The 18,431-nt window shown below is 42.9% G+C and overlaps 1 protein-coding gene across 1 annotated transcript in view; it reads right to left on the bottom strand.

Annotated features, from left to right (window-relative positions):
* Positions 1-18,431, bottom strand: part of AGBL4 (AGBL carboxypeptidase 4) — a gene marked incomplete at its 5' end in the record, with an annotated part of 886,698 nt that overhangs the window by 270,081 nt on the left and 598,186 nt on the right. The window lies entirely within an intron of this gene.

The following is an 18,431-nucleotide window of genomic DNA, read 5'->3' as shown; positions in this document are numbered from 1 at the left end:
AGGTCAGCTGCATCCTCCTCAGCCTCCCTGGCTGAAGCATCACGTCACCTCTCTTACCAAGTAACTGATAATGCTTAAAAATATCATACAAACAGAGCTGAGCTCCACATACACCCCCAAAGTACAGTGTTCTGTTCCAATATCTTGTCTCCAGAAACAGCATAATCCAAAGTGTCAGTTATTTCATAAATACAAACTAGCAAGACTTGCAGTTCTGGCTGGGGTGTGTTTTTTTATGAATCTGCTTTACTCCTTTAGCTGCTTACTCATTTGCACTTACCTTTTAGTCTGATCATGTAAAAGGTTTTGGAACAAGTACAGAGGAAGAATAAAAACATAATGGTTTCTCACTGCTCGAGGGCATAACTCTAATTAAAAAGAACATTCTTGCTTTTAGCACCCGGACTCCTCTCTCCAAAACCTGAACTTTGACATTTTCAAACTGAGATTTAAAACAAGAAAATAATTCTCAGTGCCACGAGGAAGGACTGCCTGCATTGTACAGCGGGAAAGGGGAGGGATGAGGGAGAGCGAGGTTCAAGGCTAATGGACTTATCAGGGAATTTGAGTTAGGAAAATGCAGATTTGCTCATCAGCACGGCGGTGACAGCCGGAGCCCTGCGCCTACCTGGGGGATGCTCTGCTCTCTCTGCTTAAACCAGGATGACACAAACACACCAGCACTGAACAGGGGGATGTTTTCTGCCACCAGAAGACCTTCCAGGGCCAGGATCCAAGCCAGAGCTCCTGGCTGGCAGTGGGGCTGCAAAGATGCCCCTGGTTACAGGGCACAGTCCCAACTCCACAGTTCCTCAGCAGCCAAGACTCAAGTTTTCCTCTGAACAGCCTACAACTTCAACACCTAGAACTTCAGCATAGAGATAACCTTGTATTCCACCTGCAGACACACCTCACACTCCCTAATCAACCCCCTCACCCTCTTCCCACCCTTCTTTACAGACACAGCCTCCAGCTACATGTTTGAGCCATTGAGTGGATTGGCAGAGCAAAATGGGAATTGGCAACACCAGTTTCCGACTGTTGCTGAGTCACAGGTGTGGCAAACCAGCACCTTCTTTCCTGAATAGTTTTGGCTTACAGCCCCCTTTACTCTTGAGATCTGTGAATTATAAATCTTGAGAATATTTTAAATGTGTGTTTTATAGTTAGCTTCTTGTAATCAGCTAAAAACACATTCAGTTCTGGATTAGGATTGCGGAAAATAAAGGGAAGTATAGAACAACAACCTCAGAAGGCAAAAAGACAACAGACACAGGATCGAGAAATTAACAAATGAAATTTTTCAGGTTAGGAATCAAGAGTCATTGAAAAGAGCAATTTGGAAAGATGCATTACAGTTACAAAATTGATAGCAATATAAAATTAACTCGCACTACTCTATTTTAACTTCAACACATCACACACCACAGTTCATTTCCTCTTGTAACAATTCAATCAAGGAGCAATTAAATCATTATCACCTCCATCCAATATTAGTATTAATTTTATTTTAAACATCAATATAGAGGAAACATTTACCAACAGCAAATAAAATCCCACACATATATGGATTTCTGTGCTGAAAATTAGCTCATCAGCCAATGTGAATGGATGACTAAATAATTCCAATGGTTCACATCCAGCAAATATTCCTACAAAATGCACATGTAATGTGGCAGATATGGAGGGATTTACAAGTGGGAAATCTGCACCCCCATGGGCCAGGGTACCCAGTGCAGGGCCCCTGCAGGAAAGGAAATTCTCCAGAACTCAGCATTAACCTGACTGGCAGAAGCTCTGAGCTTGCAGTGCAGAGAGCTAATGAGTGCTATCAGAACAGCACATGTTGCCCATAGAAACATTTGTACGAGGAGCATCCTTGTGGTAGGACATGCTGGAGAACTCAAGAGCAGCTGCAGGATAATTTATTTTTGATTTGGAGTCCTCATCCTGTATAATAACATTAACTAGCTGCTTGATGATTGACCAGCTTCATCCATCAGATGTTTCAAAGGAAAATGAAGCCACTCTGGAAACATTACTATAGGCAGATATTTTTCTCCTTTGCTTTTTTTTTTTTTCTCCTACAGGAAGGGAAATATTTTTTTCAGTGTTCATTTGCAACAGCAAAAACTCATCTGTACATGGATGAAACCTTGCAAAGGGCTGGGCATGGACACAAGACATCTGCAGGCCTACAGAACTACAGGTCCCAGACATTGACACAGCACTGAAGGAAGATGGGAGATATAGACCATCCTCTCCACCAGCATTGAGGGCTTGGCTGGTTTAAAAACATCCTTTAAAGCATTGCAAAATTTTGCAATCATTGTCCTGCTGGGGTTTAGTTTATTTAGTTTAGTTAGATTTTGTGTCCAGCAGTAATGTGTAATGAGAACAGAGGCTGTGAAACTTGCCCACTGTGCCAGCCCACACAGAGGGTTTTTCCAAATCATTTAAGAATGATTTAGATACTGGGGAAAAAAGCCCCAAACCTCAACTAATTGTTAACTAAGATATGGCCCAATTTCAATTATTCCACTGATTGATCTCAAAGTGATAGATTTTCAAAAGGGCCTATTAATGAAAAGTGTCCAGTTCCCATTAAAATGTAATGGGATTGATACCTAATCAGTTCAGGCTCCTTGGAAAAATCCAGTTTAAATTAATCGGTGGGGAAGCTTTGTGCTTTCAAGTTAGCAGAATTTACTCTTGCACTGCAGAAATCTGATGAGTGCTAAATAAGATGCTCCTAAAGCATCTGTCCATATGTCTGTGCCCTGGACAACACCATCCGTTCTAATCCAGTTCTGGACTTGGGCAACAGAAATCCCCTCATTTCCACTAACCATATGTTAGCTTTGCCATATGGAAAAGAATACACAGTAATGAGGGTGGTGACAGAGCCAGATTTCTTCCCATGCATAATCTAGAGTATGACAGTCTCTCCAGAGGAGAAAAAGGCAGGGACAGCCTGTGTATGTCCTGCAGGGAGAGCCCAAGTTGCCTAGCAAACATATCATAAAAAACTCTCACACAGAGTTTTCAAAAGGATGAATTATCTGCATGATTATTTTATAGTTGTACCCCGATACAAAAGCTTGGTTGTCTGCCATGAGCACTAAGACTTCAAACTGCAAGCAAAAACCTGATTATTTGGTATTACTGAGTTTGCCACTCCTACAGAAATTCAGTGGTGTCCTGATGAGGTTTTGTCAGCATTTCAGAAAAAAAGGAATGTCTCAAAAAAAACCCCTCATGGTTATGAATTTGTGTCCTTCCAATATTAAGATACTGCTAATAGCAGTATTTGATCTGACAGGAGTGATGCAGGTGGGGACAGAGTGAATATTTGCCCATCTTTGCCCAACAGAACTTGGGTTTAAGTCACAGGCAAGAGTCCAGAGATGGCAGTGTGCTCCCTCTCCCACCCATCTCCTCACTGACTGAAACCTCTGCCATCAAGGCAAAAAAGAAATACAGAAATACCTCAGAAATACAGGGAAGAGATTTGGCAGGTCCCCAGTTGTTCAGCCCAGCTGTTCATCCCCTGTGTCTCACCTCATCAGGCTGTGGAAATGGATATTCCAGACCAGGCACAGGCCTGGAGGATGTCACACCCAGAGCGACACACGGGGATGTGTGGCCAGGGCTGACATGGATCCTGGTGATCCTCACCTTGGATTAGCTAAGGCAGACCTCAACCACTATGCTCAACTCTCAGGGGAATGAGAGAGGCAGAAATTATCTCCTGTGCTGGGCTAATTCCTTCTCTCTGCAAGGAAATTCACATATCTGAATAAAACAAAGCTTCCTCCCTCTTTTCATGGTGCCTCCAAGCAGATGTTCATGTGTTCCTTATTCTGAGTGCTGATACAGCCCAGAAAGGTTATCTAATTACAGAAGCAATACTTATCGGATGCACTAATGCTCCTACAATTTTAATAGCAATATGATAGCTAGGATTTATATTATTTTCCTTTTCTGATTAATTATTTACATATAGAAAAGCATAGATTATTAAGTACGTGTGCGCTGTGCCAGGCTGCAAAGAGATTTTTTTAAAAAAGAAAAGGGAAGAAACAAGACTCTAAACTTTTTTGGAAACAATTGCTCAAGTGCTTTGATATCCTGTGATCCAGCAATTTGCATTTAGAGGCTCCTTGGATGTTTGTTCAGAGCACAGACCTGATCCAGGACACTACAGGTAATGTTGTGACTTCCCAGTTTGGTAGCAAGATACAGCAGGGAGAGAAAACCCTGATGTCAACACATCCATCCAGGAAAGCTGTGCTTAGCCATGAGCCTGACCAAATGCCTCAGAGGAGTGCTTGGCACTGGGAACCATAATGGAATTTAGGTTGTTTTGTGGTGATTGTTCACCTGTTCACCATATAACATGTCCCAAAGGTGCTAACTGCAATCAGGAGAAAATTTAGGAACAACCAAGACTTGAGAGACAGACATCTGTCATCTACCCAACCCATTTCAAAACATGGCCATGAGTTCCTCAAGTAGACTCTGGTGGAAGGACACATTTCCCGTCTTTTTAGTTAAAAATCCTCCAACATCTGTCTAAAAATTATCCTGTTTTCCTAAGATCAAGTCATTCTTGGACATTTGCCCCCATATACTTTAACAGACGAGTCGGATAATTATTGCTAAATGGCAACATTGAGCCTGGCCAGCTATTCAGGTGGGATGATCTCATTTTCAATATTTCATTAAAAAAAAATTCAAATAAGCTTAAGACATTCTCAAGGCTACGGATAAAATTCTGCCCTTTACAGAGGACTGAAAACCATGGCCACTGCACAACCATTCAGCTTGAAACACAAATCTCTGTTTAACATCTGTGCAAATTCCTCCCCATTTGTTTATCATTCTGCATACCAAAAAGTACTTTGCTAACTTTCTGTAAGTCCAGATATTTCTATGAAATGGTGTTGTGGTGCAGTGGTAAAATTAATGAGAGGAGACTCCTAAGGAGGAAAAAGACAAATCTTTGTGCTTATGTCATTAAATTAATTTGGCCTGGAAAGAAATTAATCCTATCAAGTTTTAATCAGGTGGTGACTTTTCTTTGATTTGTGAATAACAGTTTTAATAAAAGATATTTCACAGAACAGAAGAATCTCTAGTGCAAAATGCCCCACAGTCTCCTCCTCTGACTGAGAATTTCTGGTCATTAAAAAACGTCAAAGCAAAAGCAGAAGTGTCACTACTTACCTCATCTGCAGCTACGAAAATGTGAGTGAGAGGTCGGGGGGGGGGTGGGGAATGAGTCCTTGGAAAAAAAGGCTGAAAATGATAAAATCTAATTAAAATCCCACCACCCCTCATAGGTTAGGAGAGAACAAAAGCAGGAGTCCATGAGCCTTAGCAGAGCACACAGTTCCTTTTTCCATTGGCTTTCACGGTATCACAGGTGGATTAAGTAAATCACTTCAGGCATAAATTTCCCATAAAGATGGAGGTCATTCCTTCTTCCCCCAGCAGGACCAGGCAGCTGAAGCCAACCAAGCATCATGCTGGGCTATGGGCAGTGGCAGTGCAGGGACAGTCCCTGCCTGTCCCCATGTCATGCCCTCCAACTGGCTGGAGGACAGAGAGATACAAGAGACTCTCCTAATCCCTGCCACTGGAATACAGATGGGCCACCCTTTCAGCTCCCAGACAGGAATTACAAGGGTGACAGCCCCTGTCTGCACAAACAAGAACTCCAGAAGAGGAAGAGATTTGGGAACAGAAATGTGCATGTATCACATAGTTCATAAAGGTCATGGCTTAGCATGGAGTTATTCCACAGCCACAGAAAGAGCCTTGATCCAGATCAAAGGTGGCAGAAACATGGACCAAGGATCAACCTCATCTTCTCCAAGGCCTAGAGGGAAATCAGACACTCTGGGAAAGGGGCAAGAATGGGGCAGATCCATGTATCTGGGAACTGCAATAGCCTCAGTGCCTTCACAGCCTTGGGTGCTGGGGAAGGTGACACACACCAGAGGGAAAGCGGAAATACTCATGGATGGAAAGCAGAACCATTCCTGAATGGCTCCAAGTGCCCGTGGTGTTTGCAGTCACGCTGCAGCCTTGTGAGCACTGCAGCAGCATCTTCCTCGTCCTTCCCTGCTTGGCCACCAAGTGCTCTCCTGGAGCAGGATGGGCTGGGAGCAAGCACCTCTCTGCCTGTAAGGAGCAAAGGCAGATCTAGACAGAGCTCCTGCCCCCACTATTCTCTGGTGAGGAGCTCACAATAGAGTAAATCTCAGGTAGCAATGAGCCCTGCTGTGCAGGGAAAAGCTGAGGATGACTGAGAAACCCTTCCATCATGCTGTCACAGAAAGCAAGTTCCCTGGGGCTTGAAGGAAGGCTGTGCCTTAAACGATTTGCTCTTTAATGGGCTTTTTTCTTTGCAATCAGCATGTGAACTTTGGAAAAAACTATGGGTTTGGTTTCCAGAGTGTGCAGTCCTGAGCCCACGGAACCCACGCGGTTCCTCCCGCGCACGGGCCGCCTGATTGGCAACCCTGCCAAAAGAGCCCCCCTGCAATTCCCACATCACGCATTGTATTAAAAATAATACACTTCTGATTTGAAAAAGAGTTTTTAAAAATATGCCATTGGCACATCACCTCGCTAAAAGCTGAGAAAGATGCATTTTTAGCAACAGAAATGTGAGAAAAGAAGTCTGGAATGGGGCAGTTTGGCCCACTTGAGCACTGCAGTGCCTGAGTCAGACGGGATCCTCAGGAACCAGAGGGATTCAGGGTAGGAGTAAAGGATCCTTCAGGGACAGTGAAGGATCCTTTACTGGCTTTGTTCTTACCCATCTCTAGAGAGAGGACAGGAGGGATGGTAGTTCCTGAGGGTGACCTTGCACAGCTGCTTGCAGGACAGTGCTGAATGTTCTCCAGTGCAGTACACACACTGCACCAAGACCATGTCAGCTCTGTGAGACCCAGCTTCAGCCAGAGAAAAGGGCAGCAGGTGGGTGGGATGTGCAGGGAGGAGACTTCTCACTGTCAGTCATCCCTGCCCAAAGCCCCCTCAGAGGCTGCTCTCCATGAGCAGTCATGATTTAGGCTCCAGCACACACCCAGGACAGGACAGATGTTATCCCCCAGGTCACACGTGGAGTCTCCAGTGGACCAGAGCACTGAGCCAAGTCACCATCTGTCACCCCTACAGCAGACCAATCCTATTCCCCTTGTGCCCTGCATCCCCCACAGTGATTTCTTCCTGGCCTCTTTCTCCAAGGGCCCAATTGTCATGGGCATTTCTCATCCTTTAGGAGAGATGGAGAGGACTGAGGCTGAGCAGCAGCCTCTAACCCTTTCTCCCAAAACAGGCTTAGTTTTTGTTGCACTGTATTTACTTCTGTTTTCCAAGAGTAGGGAAAAGCAAACAATGTAGAAAACCTTTAATTTCACATTTTTTTCCCAGCTGGTAAAAATGATAGCTGGATATGCACACATCAGTATAATCGTCTCCTAAACAAATGGCACAATGACAAACCGAGGGGGCGGGGAGAGGGGGAGCAGAGCACAAGCTGGTGTTTTCAATTTAGAAAGTATGCATTATTTACACTGCCATTATTCCACTCAATTTGAGTTCACGCTTTAGTCCTAATTTCAGTATAATCAAAGTCAATGAATATTTAATCAGCATTGCTTCCAGAAATTGAGTAATGCCATTAACATAATGTCCCCAGGACTTCAATGCCGATTTTCCTCAAAAGCATGGGACTTCCACTTTTCCTGCCCTTCCCCCCTGTCACTTTAACCAGCTGATGCTCTGATCCCCACCTTTGCTGGGCTTAACAAGGTGGGACCTGCCCAAAATGCACTGAATGGGAGAAACACTTCCCAAATGCAGAGATGTCACTGGTGCTGATCCAGCCCGGGGATAGGTAATAAAAGCAGAGCGTTTCACTTCAATGTGGCTCAGTATGGATAAGCATCGTAATAACAATAATCCATTTGCACTTCTGGAGCACCTTTCAATGGAGGGGCTCGAGTCATTCTGCAGGCATTAATTAATGCCTCCCACTCCCCTGCAAGGAGGACTTATTTGTCTGATAGCTAATCTACAGATAGGAAAGCTGGAGCATGATGAGGTTAAGTGCCTGGTTTACAGCCACCCAGGAATCCAGTGGCATTTGGGCAGAAGTCTGGAGCTCTGACTGCCTCCAAGCTTCCTTCCCTAACCAACAGACTGTGCTGCTTCACTAAAATGAGATCAAGAAAAGCAGCAGTACCTATGAATATTTATGAACAATACAAAATTACAGCATAAAAAATTGTACAGACATTTCAGAGCTGCTAAGTGATGGCTCCAGAGCTGTATCTCGATGTGCACAGAGCATTCAGCAGTCAGTGCACACATGCCCCCTCCAGTGGGGCTGCATCTAATCTATCATCTTTTCTAACATGACTATCACTGTAATATCTCAGCAATGCCTTCAGCTGAAGACCTATCACAGCCTTCCATCTATCTGAGCTGGTTTATAAAGCTTTTCTCCATGGTGCTGGAAAATCTGTGGGGCATGTGTTTTAAAATATTGGATAAATTCCCCACTTTCCCTTCTGTAAGTCTAGATAGAGCTTTAATGCAACCTTTATCAATAATGAACAATCTCTTGTTCTCCCATAAAATTAGAATTAATCCTTTTTTATGTTAATAAGGAAGGAACAAAGTTCAATTTTGTTCACACAACACATACAGTTGGGAAGTCTGAGGTTACATATAGAAAGTACTTACAAAGTTATTCTAATCTGTTTTTTTAGAGGGTTTTGATAGTTTGGGACCATCACACTTTCATAAACTCTTCCATGAACAATTTCTTATTACATATCAATTCACTGGTTCCCTATTTGCAAATCTACCTGTTGTTCTCAGCAGGTTCCAGCATGGCACAGGCTCACCTCAATGTAGGTGTTCTCTTCAGTAATGGCATTAAGGAACCTTTTTCAACTGATGAAGATTTCTGGCTTGCACAGGTACATGTGGTAGATGGAAATTTTCAGTCCCCACCTCTGAGAGTGGTCTTCAAAAACGTTTTCTCTAAAAGTTTGCAAAGCTGTTTGCAAACCAGTAATACCAATAAATGCTTATTTTGCTGAATTACATCATTCTTGTAACCAACTCAAGCGTAGTCCTGCTGGGCTGGCCATGCATTTAGGCTGAGGTTGGCAAGGATAAAGCAGCACCTAATGAATTTACACTCCAACTCCATGGAATTACCTTGATGTGGGTAAATATGAAGATCGAGTTTGCAATCATTTAAAAAGCCTTATTCTTGGTTTGTGTCCGGAGTTTGCTCTTGGAGATGGAACGGAGGAAATAAATGGTGCAGATGGAGCAGGGATGGAGGAATAAAGCCTGTGCCTGCAGAGGGAATGAGAAAGGGCTTTGCTGGAGTAGGAGTGAGGAGGTATTTGTTATGGTCTGGAGAAGGGTAGAGACCTGCTCAGCTCAGCAGCTCAAGTCAGCAGCAAAGAATAGCTTGTACATGTCACTGGTATCATAGAATGAAAGCCCCCCTGCAATCTCAAGGAAAGCACTTCTATAAGCCCAGGTAGCATTTTTCCAACCTATCTTGTCCTTAATAACAAACATTTTGAAGCCAGAAGATGAATGGTTTTGTGGAAGTGACATATTCTGCTGTCTCTTGGATGAAGTTGTCTCAGCCATGCTCTGCCAACACCCCCTGACACCTCCCATTTATCCTAATGGCTTTAAACATTAACCTTAGTAAACACCACTGCCACCCTGGCTGAGAGGAAGCAAACCTGGCACCAGGGGTCTTTCAGCAGGAATGAAAGTGGAGGTTCTGCCCTGGAAAACCCCACCTTCACTGACTCTGAATGAAGCCCAGTGGCTCTGACAACATCTAGGGATACTTTCCCTTGAAGGAGAACACAGCAGCCTCCCATGTGTGGTCTGCAGCCCACCAACACCCACAGAAGGGCAATCAGCTCTCCCAGCACTCTTGGGAAGGCTTTTCACAGCCCAGCCCCTGGCAGGCAGAGTAAGAGTTAAGCTGGATGATGGGGGAGAAGGCAGAGGATTGCCGTACCATATCATCAGTGGGACTATTAATAGGGTTCAGGTTATAACTTATTCATGAACTTGTGCACTTTTCACTCGTACAGGATGGCAGGGTAACTCAGGAACACTTATGAATGACACCACTAATGCACCAAAGAGAAAGGAAACAGAGTTCTGCTGCTGTTGCACATTAAACCTATCTATTGCTCCTCAAGACCACAGCAGATCAGTCAAGCAGACATGGATACTGTTGTTACAGGATCAGCCCTCAGAGCATCACTACCCCGCTGGGTCTGGGATGCCTTTGGCAGACACGCAGCACATTAAATCATTTTGTCTTGGCAATACTTGCACAATTTGCTGTATGATTCCTGTTTCAGCACACACCCATGGGCATTGTCAGACTCAACAGGCAGCACCTCTCTGCATGGCCATGGAGGCCCAGTGCCAGCCCAAAGGCATCTCTCTTGCTCTTTGCAAACCCAGTGGAATTCAGAGCAATGGCCTTCCTTAAAAGCCCCACAATACAACTCACAGTAAATTGATACTGATGAACTGGGCCAAAGCAAACAATCCAAAAAGCTTCACACCCTGAAAATTCAGCTCTGTGATTTTTGAAGTTCACTTCCATGGCTTTGAATGGCCCTGAGGGCAGGTGAGAACAACCACCTGCACCAGAGGGTTGTGGCTGACCAGGCAGCACCTGCAACATCAAAACAGAGCTTGTAGAAATGAGAAGACTCAAATTCCCATTGCTACTTCTGTTCCTGAAGGATCTGAAGACTGACACAATGGAACAAATAATTTAGGACTTAATAGATATGGCAAAGGCCATGGGGTGTGTCAGTAGCAAGGCTGAGGAAGAACCTAGCAATCCCTAGGGACCAAGTTTATTCCTCTCACCTACACCTCTGGCAAGAGATTTAGCACTTGTCACTGGTCACTGTTTTATCTCCGGTGTCTTAATTGTCTTCCTGCTTGTTAGGGCTCATTGTATGTTCTATTGATTGTTGTTTCCCCACTAATTGACTGTGTGGTTGTTGGCTTCTTTAATTGCCATCCTGAAAGGCACCGTAAATTGTCTTACATCAACATTAGTGATGGTAAGAAAACCAGAGTGGTGCAAGGAATTTCAGTATTAATACAGTGGAGGAACAACAAGGTCTTGGAATGCTCTCAGCCCACTTAATCCCCTCACTCAGCCAACTCATCCTAACCTTGTACATCAAACATTAAAGTTTTCACTTCCATATGCTGGATTCAAGTTCTGGTTTTGACCTATATTCTGGTTCAATATTCATTAACCCAGATGATGGAAGTACAGGGCCTACAGCACATCCTTTCCAACACTAATGTCCTTCCCAACTCCTCCTCCAGTTATCCAAGTCTGGTCCAAGACCCAGAAGTCAATGGGTATTTTCTTTAGACTTCCACAGACCTTTTGGTCCAGATCTTGAAACATTTATTACTTCTCACAGACCTCAGGATATAGACAAAGGACCAAGGGAGATTTTTCAAGTGGTCTAATTCCTACTAATTAACCCGGCCATGTTAGTTAGCCTTTGAAAGTTTGACAAAGCACTCACAAGCATTTTTAGACAGTTGAATCACTTTACCTGGCTCAGTCCTCCAGCCCCCATATTTGCAAATGTTGTCTGCATGTGCCAAACTCTTAATCCAGATACACAGGACAGGATGAGTCAGTCATGCATTACATTTAACTGTTCCGGAGATGACAAAAGATTGTGAGAAGAAAGATTAATTAAAGACCTAGACAAGGAAAAAAAACTTTTTTTTTTTTTTTTTTTTTTTTTTTTTTTTTTTTTTTTTTTCAGAAGCCATTTAGCAGTGAAAGGCACTGTGCATTATTTGAGGCTTATTGAGTTCATGCTGGCTCTCTCTCTTTTCTGGAGTTGTGTCAATACTGCAATTGATTCCAGACTTTTTCTTAGAAGAATCCCAGTTCTAATTTAATCCTATTGAGCAGCAGTCAGAAGCCCACCAAGGGAGGAATTCCACTCATTTTAGCAAAACGGCCAAACAGTGGTGGGTGTGACAAAACCAAAAGACATGCCTTTTGCCTTCTTTTGAAGGCCTTTTGCTTCTTTTTGAAGGGCAACTGTCACTGCAGCAGTCCCTGTCACTGCCTACTCCCAAGAATGCAACACCCAGGATCCTTGCTTGTTTTCCTATTAAGGCAACAAAAGCGCTTTGCTAAGTTTTGTGTAAAAATGAAATATATTTTTAATGGTGATAAATGGTCTTTTTGGCTCCTGGTGCTTTTTTTTTTTTTTTTTTCTATTCTATTTTCTTTTTTTTATCCTAGGTAAGAACAAATTGCTCCCTTCCTGTGCAAATGTTCATGAGGGAACAGTTAAATGTTCTTTTTCACACATCTTTTCAACCAGTCAGTACAAGAGGTCAGTCACATTTCAGCTGATGAGAATATGCAATGAAAACTTGTCTTTGGTATTCCTACATATCCTGACCTCCCTGTTATTCCTTCTCACCTCTCCTAGATGTAAGAAAATCAACAGAAAAAGAGGAATTCCCCCCTCAACACTTGAAATCTATCCCCCAGCCTTCTCCAAATCACTTGAGAAGTTCTTCCTGTAAGTGAGGAGCTAAGGGGGACTATGAGTTATCCTGCCACATTTATGGGCCTTTTTTTAATTCCAGGACACTGCTCTTGAACTTTAATGGATTGATTAGTGATGTGCCGCAGCAGCAAGAGGAGGAACACAACTCAAGCCAGGAAAGCCTAGAGATGCAATCCCATCCATCTTTAGATGCCACATCCCCAACAATATCTGCTGTGAGCACCAATTCATTAGGCTGGTGCAATCTCTTCAGTAACAGCCCCAACCCATCCCCTGCTGCCTCCACTGAGCAGCTTGTTAAACCTTTACAAGTCAGTGCAGAACCAATTTGCTCAGGCCTCATTGTTTACCAGCACTAACTTTATTAACCTTTAGGCAGAGCAAAAGGGTTTTTATTTGCTGAAACATCTGCTTTGGGCTGAAGCAATGAGGAGTGTGGTGGGAGCGTGTGGAAAAGGGAGGGACATCTCTCAGAGGTGCTGGCCTGGCCTGTCCCAGGATGGATGGACCCTGTTCTAACAGGGCACAGGTCCATCACCCTGTGACAACATCCCAGGAGGGCTCTGTCTCATGACCTGAGCAAGTGCCAGGTTTAGCTGGGCTTTTTTCAGAGGGGACACGTGGAGGAGTTCTATTTCCACGGGTCTTGCTGCTCTGTGCAGATGTTCTGTTTGGCTTCACTTTGCTTTTTTATCAACAAATAATCCAACTCACCTCCCCCTCCTTCAGAGTTCTGCATTTTGTGCACCCAGGGTTAACACTGTTGCCAAACTCAACCCATGTCTTTAACTTCTCCTAAAACTTAGACAAACTCACAATTCTTTGGTTGCCTTTCTGCCACCTCTTTTATGAAGCTGTCCCTGTTTTCTCACATTGCCTTGGACCAACTGGTCTCTGAAACCAGATTCACACTCAGCATCTGGAAAAAAGAATAATACACATGCACACACAAACAAACCAACCTAATCCACATCTAATTCTAAGGAGCTGATGGCTACTTGAGGAACAGCTCACTTTATAAATGAGAATATATGAGAAGAGAAGGTTATTCAGTATTTCTGCAGCTTTGTGGAATGCTCAGGTATCTAAAGTATTTCTATCTTTCAATAGTTTAAGCAAGACTAAATTCTCTGTCTGAATGCCTTTAACTCTCACCTTCCTCCCAAAACAGAGGCCTGTTTTTCCCATGCCTTCTAGTCCAGTCTCATCACCTACTGCAAACCCCACAAGGAGAAACAAGAAATAAGGATTCTCCTTTAGCTGTAGTTTTTGTGCCTTATAGGTTGTCCTTGTCAACATTATTTAACTGCAAACTTCTTCCTGGAACCTGATCTGATGGTCCACATTATTTCCTAGCTCTGCCTTTTTGTGGGAACACGAATAGAGAACATGTCAGAAGTTCCTAAAACAAGAAAAGGAAACAATCTCAGAGAGTTTTATGTCTGCATTTTGAGGTGTCTGACAAAAAGTTTGCAAGCACAGTTTGCCTGTGAGCAGCACACTACCCACCACGTCTGAAGGTGCCAAAAAAGCAAATCTTGGAAAGCACACAGGGGAAGGACTGAGCTGAAAAAATGCCAGTTCAGTGTCTATCTGCTCACAACAACTAACAAGCACATAATGAGTCTTGCACTCTTCTTTCCTCATCTTCACTCTATGGCCACTCTCCAAAGAGAAGGCGTTGTGATGAGCCAGGGGAAAGCAAAGCAAAACACCCTTGTTTCAAGATCTCATTAACTGGGAAGCTAATAAGTGCACTGAAGCTTTCACTCCTGAAGCTGAAACAGGAAAAGTTAAGAGGAGAAAAAAAAAAAAAAAAAAAAAAAAAAAAAAAAAAAAAAAAAAAACTTTTCAAGTGTCAGAATTTTTTACTTCTCATCTTTAACGGTGCCTCGGTACATTTTTAATAGCTGATCCTCCACATGAAACCCTCGGGAGCAAGGTTTAGGGAGCCAGAACTTACTGGAGTGCTTACATCCACATTTTGAAACCCAAAGCCTTTCCATAGAAAATAAGATGATTGAAAAACTGCATGGAGTGACTCCCCCATATAATCTAGAAGTTTATTAGCTACTTTTTGACTTTTGAGCCTTTAAGGTGTACTGACTCCATGTCTTCACTCTCATCCCCTCTTCCTCTGGGCCAAAAACCTTCCTTAGTTTTCCTGCCCCAACCTTCTCAGAACTTCACCCTTCATCTCTGTAGTGGAGGGGAGGAAGGCAGGAGTCAAAGGAGCTCTTTTATACAGCAGCTAGAGGGGGTCAGAGATTTAAATTTACCCAGAGGACAGATGATTAAAAAAAAAAGCAAACCAACAAAAACCAACCACCCAGAAACAACAGGTGAGATTCAAGGCTTTGTCCTTGTTTCAGGAACAAAAACTGAGTCAAATGTCTGTGATTGTGACCACGGAATCCTCCCACCTTCAGAAAAACAAAGCACCTGAACAGGATGTGAAAGTTTTACACAGGTTACAGTTAGCAAGAGGGTCTTTCTTTTATGCAAAAGGGAAAGTAATCCTAAGGAAAGTAGAAGCCGGATTAATTTTTCAAGTCATACACTTTATTAAATAAATACAGGGCAGAATCAATGGCTTCTGCTGAAATTCAGCAAAACATCCTTTGCATTTTGGAACATCTCTTTTAATTTCCATTGGGAGTGATTTTTTTCTCTTTCAAACTAATTTTTTTCCTTTTTTTTTTTGAAGAATTGATAGTCAAAGACCATAATTCCTCACTTACTACATGTTTATTTGCTTTCAGCTTCTTAAGACCAATGTACTTATATCTAAAAGTGCTACTAAAAGTGCAAATAAATTCTAAGCAGCCCGGCAAAGCAATGCTCCTGAACAATAGTCAATATTTATAAGCAATCCTACAACAACAGATGTGATAAAGAATTAATTATTGCTTGTACCGTCTTAGGACTTCAGATCACTACAGAGGGTTGGCCCAAATCATCTGCACAAGACACTGGGGTACTCGTGATCCCACTTTTCAGAAAGTCTCTCCACTCCAGGCTGTGTGGTAGCACTTGGCCAAAATTAAGAAAAACTTTTCATTTGCCTAAGCTGGAGCCTAGTAGGCTTTGTTTATTTTTGTCTGCTAAAAATGCATCTGTTACTTAAAAATCTGATATTTCACTGGGAGCTCAGGCCAACACCCCTCAGTTTCAAGGGGAGAGAAGGGCTGGGGTACCCTTCAAACTATGCCCTAGAGATACCAGGCTGTATTTCTTTTTAATTTTCCAGTTAATGTTTAAACATTTTTAAACTGACAGGGAAAGAGGCACTTTTAAGATGATCAAATACCTTTCATTTTCTTGAGGGAAACTAAAGACACCTAAGCACACTAAATGAAATTTGGGGTCCAGATATTTGCCTTCAGATAGCTGTAAAAACATTTGGCATAAAGATGCTAATTACACAACAAGACAGTGCTAAAGGAGAAACTCAGGGATGCCCCCAGATCTTTATCTCTTACATTTCTTCACAAAACAGTGAGAAAAGTGCACAGCTCCAGATCACCGCAGGCCCAGCATGCCAGGAGCGTGGTTGGGATTGCAATTACTGCCAACCATGGAACTCCCCAAAGCAATGACATCATCACTGTCATGGAAACCCAGTGGTTTTGTCACAGGGAACTGAAACCTGGTGCCTGGGATGCAACAGTGAGAGAGCTTGAGTTCCCATTCCAGAGTTCCCATTCCAAAAGCAACATGTGCCTCTGGCTTGGATCCCTGCCCTGGAGAGCCTCCTCTCCTCTGTCCTGTGGCCACAAAGGTCACTGCTAGAGGGAGAGTCTCATCCATTCCCCTTAAGGCAGACAGTGTCTGAAGCTTAGTTCTGAAGTGTCTGAAGAAAAGTTTTAATTTCTCTTGTGCTCTTTCTGATTCTCTCTTTGGGTCACTTCCCTTTCAGCAGCAGAAGAGGCAAGAGGATTCACCCTTGGCTGATGGAGTCAGCTGATGACAATACATTACACTTAAAATTCCTTTTAATATTCTGCTTAGACACACTGTAAAAGAAGAATGGATATCCCGAATAATTAAAATATGTTTAATTTGCATGGAGCTCAGGGCATTGTTCTGACATCAAACATCACTGTCAGCCATATGTGGAATTTCAACTGCCAAGTGCTTCATTTATGTGAAAATTAGCTTAAGTGTACAAAGAATGAAAAATTTATGATTATTTCACATTTTAATAAATGCAGTGCTATGCATTAATTTAGACTTCTAAAACAATTTTGACAGTGACAAGGGAATCCTTCACAGACTAAGTGCTGCAGCGCGCCGTGTTTCACATGTCCTGCGGAATTATGCGGCGGAGTGTTAAGGCAGTTAGATTTTTATGTTTTTAAACAAAGATATTATATGACTATATCACTTAAAATACTGCTCCACTCTTCCCATGAGATGGCACAGAACCCATCAGGAGCTTTCAGGCAGATCGGCGTCTCACGTTACACAAAAATGTTTGCAGCGAGGAAAAAGAAAAAGTGTTCATATTACATTGCTCAATGTAACAGGAGCTGGCAACTTTCCCCAGACTTTTGTTGTGCAAGAAAAATCACTTGGGTGGTGACAGGATCTTCCACAAGGTGCTAAGATCTGGCACCAGCTCATTGTTTTTCATGAGCATCTTCTGTTCTTCACAGTGAAACATGAGGCTGCACCACCTCTCACTCAATACAGGGGATTTCTCATGGAGATTTCATGGGGGATTTCTCTAGGCCTAAATGGAAATTCCACAATTTTTTAGGGTCTGGAGTACCCCCAGATTAAGAGAGGAAACATTGGCAACACCTCACAAACTGCTCCTTCTCTTGGTCCAGCCAGAGGCCACCTTCAAATGGAACTTTTCATATAATGATCAACTTTGCCTTTTGCATGACAAAATTAATAAAGCACTTCTGTAAACATGGAATTATGGGATCCTAGACTAGTTTGGGTTGGAAGGGACCTTTAAAGGTCGTCTGGTCCAGCCCCCTGCAATGAGCATCTTCAACCAACATCTGAAACAGGGTACAACCCCCCTGTACTCAAAATATAACTGACACAAGGAAGGAAGAGGATTTTAGCCATTGTCAGCCCACATAAGTCTGACTTTTGTGCTTTGTAAGATCTGGCATCTACAGACATGTTAAACACAGTACACTCCCCTCTCTGCATGTATTGCACGCTCAAAATCTACATTAAAAGAAGGTTATTAACACCATCCTGCCAGAGTTCAGAAAAGAGACCAAAACCAACTCCATTCTGCCATTTCCTAAGGTGGGGCTCTTTGAACAAATCTCTTTGGTGTATTTCCATTTTTTTTTTTTTTTTTCTTTTTTTTAAAGAAAGCAAACTTATAAAAATGGAAATTCTATCACATAGCCTCACCTTGAGCACAGATGAATTATAAACAGGGTTTGATCCTTCAGATCCACCTAGAGCTCTCAGCATGTGAGCTTATCTAGTAACCAAAAGCAGCAAAAAGCCTTCATCCTATCTGAGAATCAGCTCTGAAAGGAGATGAGATCAGACACATGCTTTGCTATTGGCTTTCATGGCTGTTTCCTGACAGCAAAATAGTACTAAGAATAAAGAACCTTAAGACCCATTCCAGCTGCTTTAAACAGGTGTGATCTGGCGGGCACAGATACCTCTGTAAACTCTGAATCATGAGTCAAAGTCTTCACTTCAGGGTCTGGTTACTCCTGGCCTTTGTTGTCCAAATGCAGATCTTATTCCTTGTTGCAATAACACCAAGAGCAGGACTAACCTCTGCTAGGA

This window comes from Zosterops lateralis (genome assembly GCF_965231275.1).
Source record: "Zosterops lateralis genome assembly, chromosome: 9".
NCBI classification, from domain to species: Eukaryota; Metazoa; Chordata; class Aves; order Passeriformes; family Zosteropidae; genus Zosterops; species Zosterops lateralis.
This window is presented reverse-complemented; position numbering and strand designations above follow the sequence as displayed.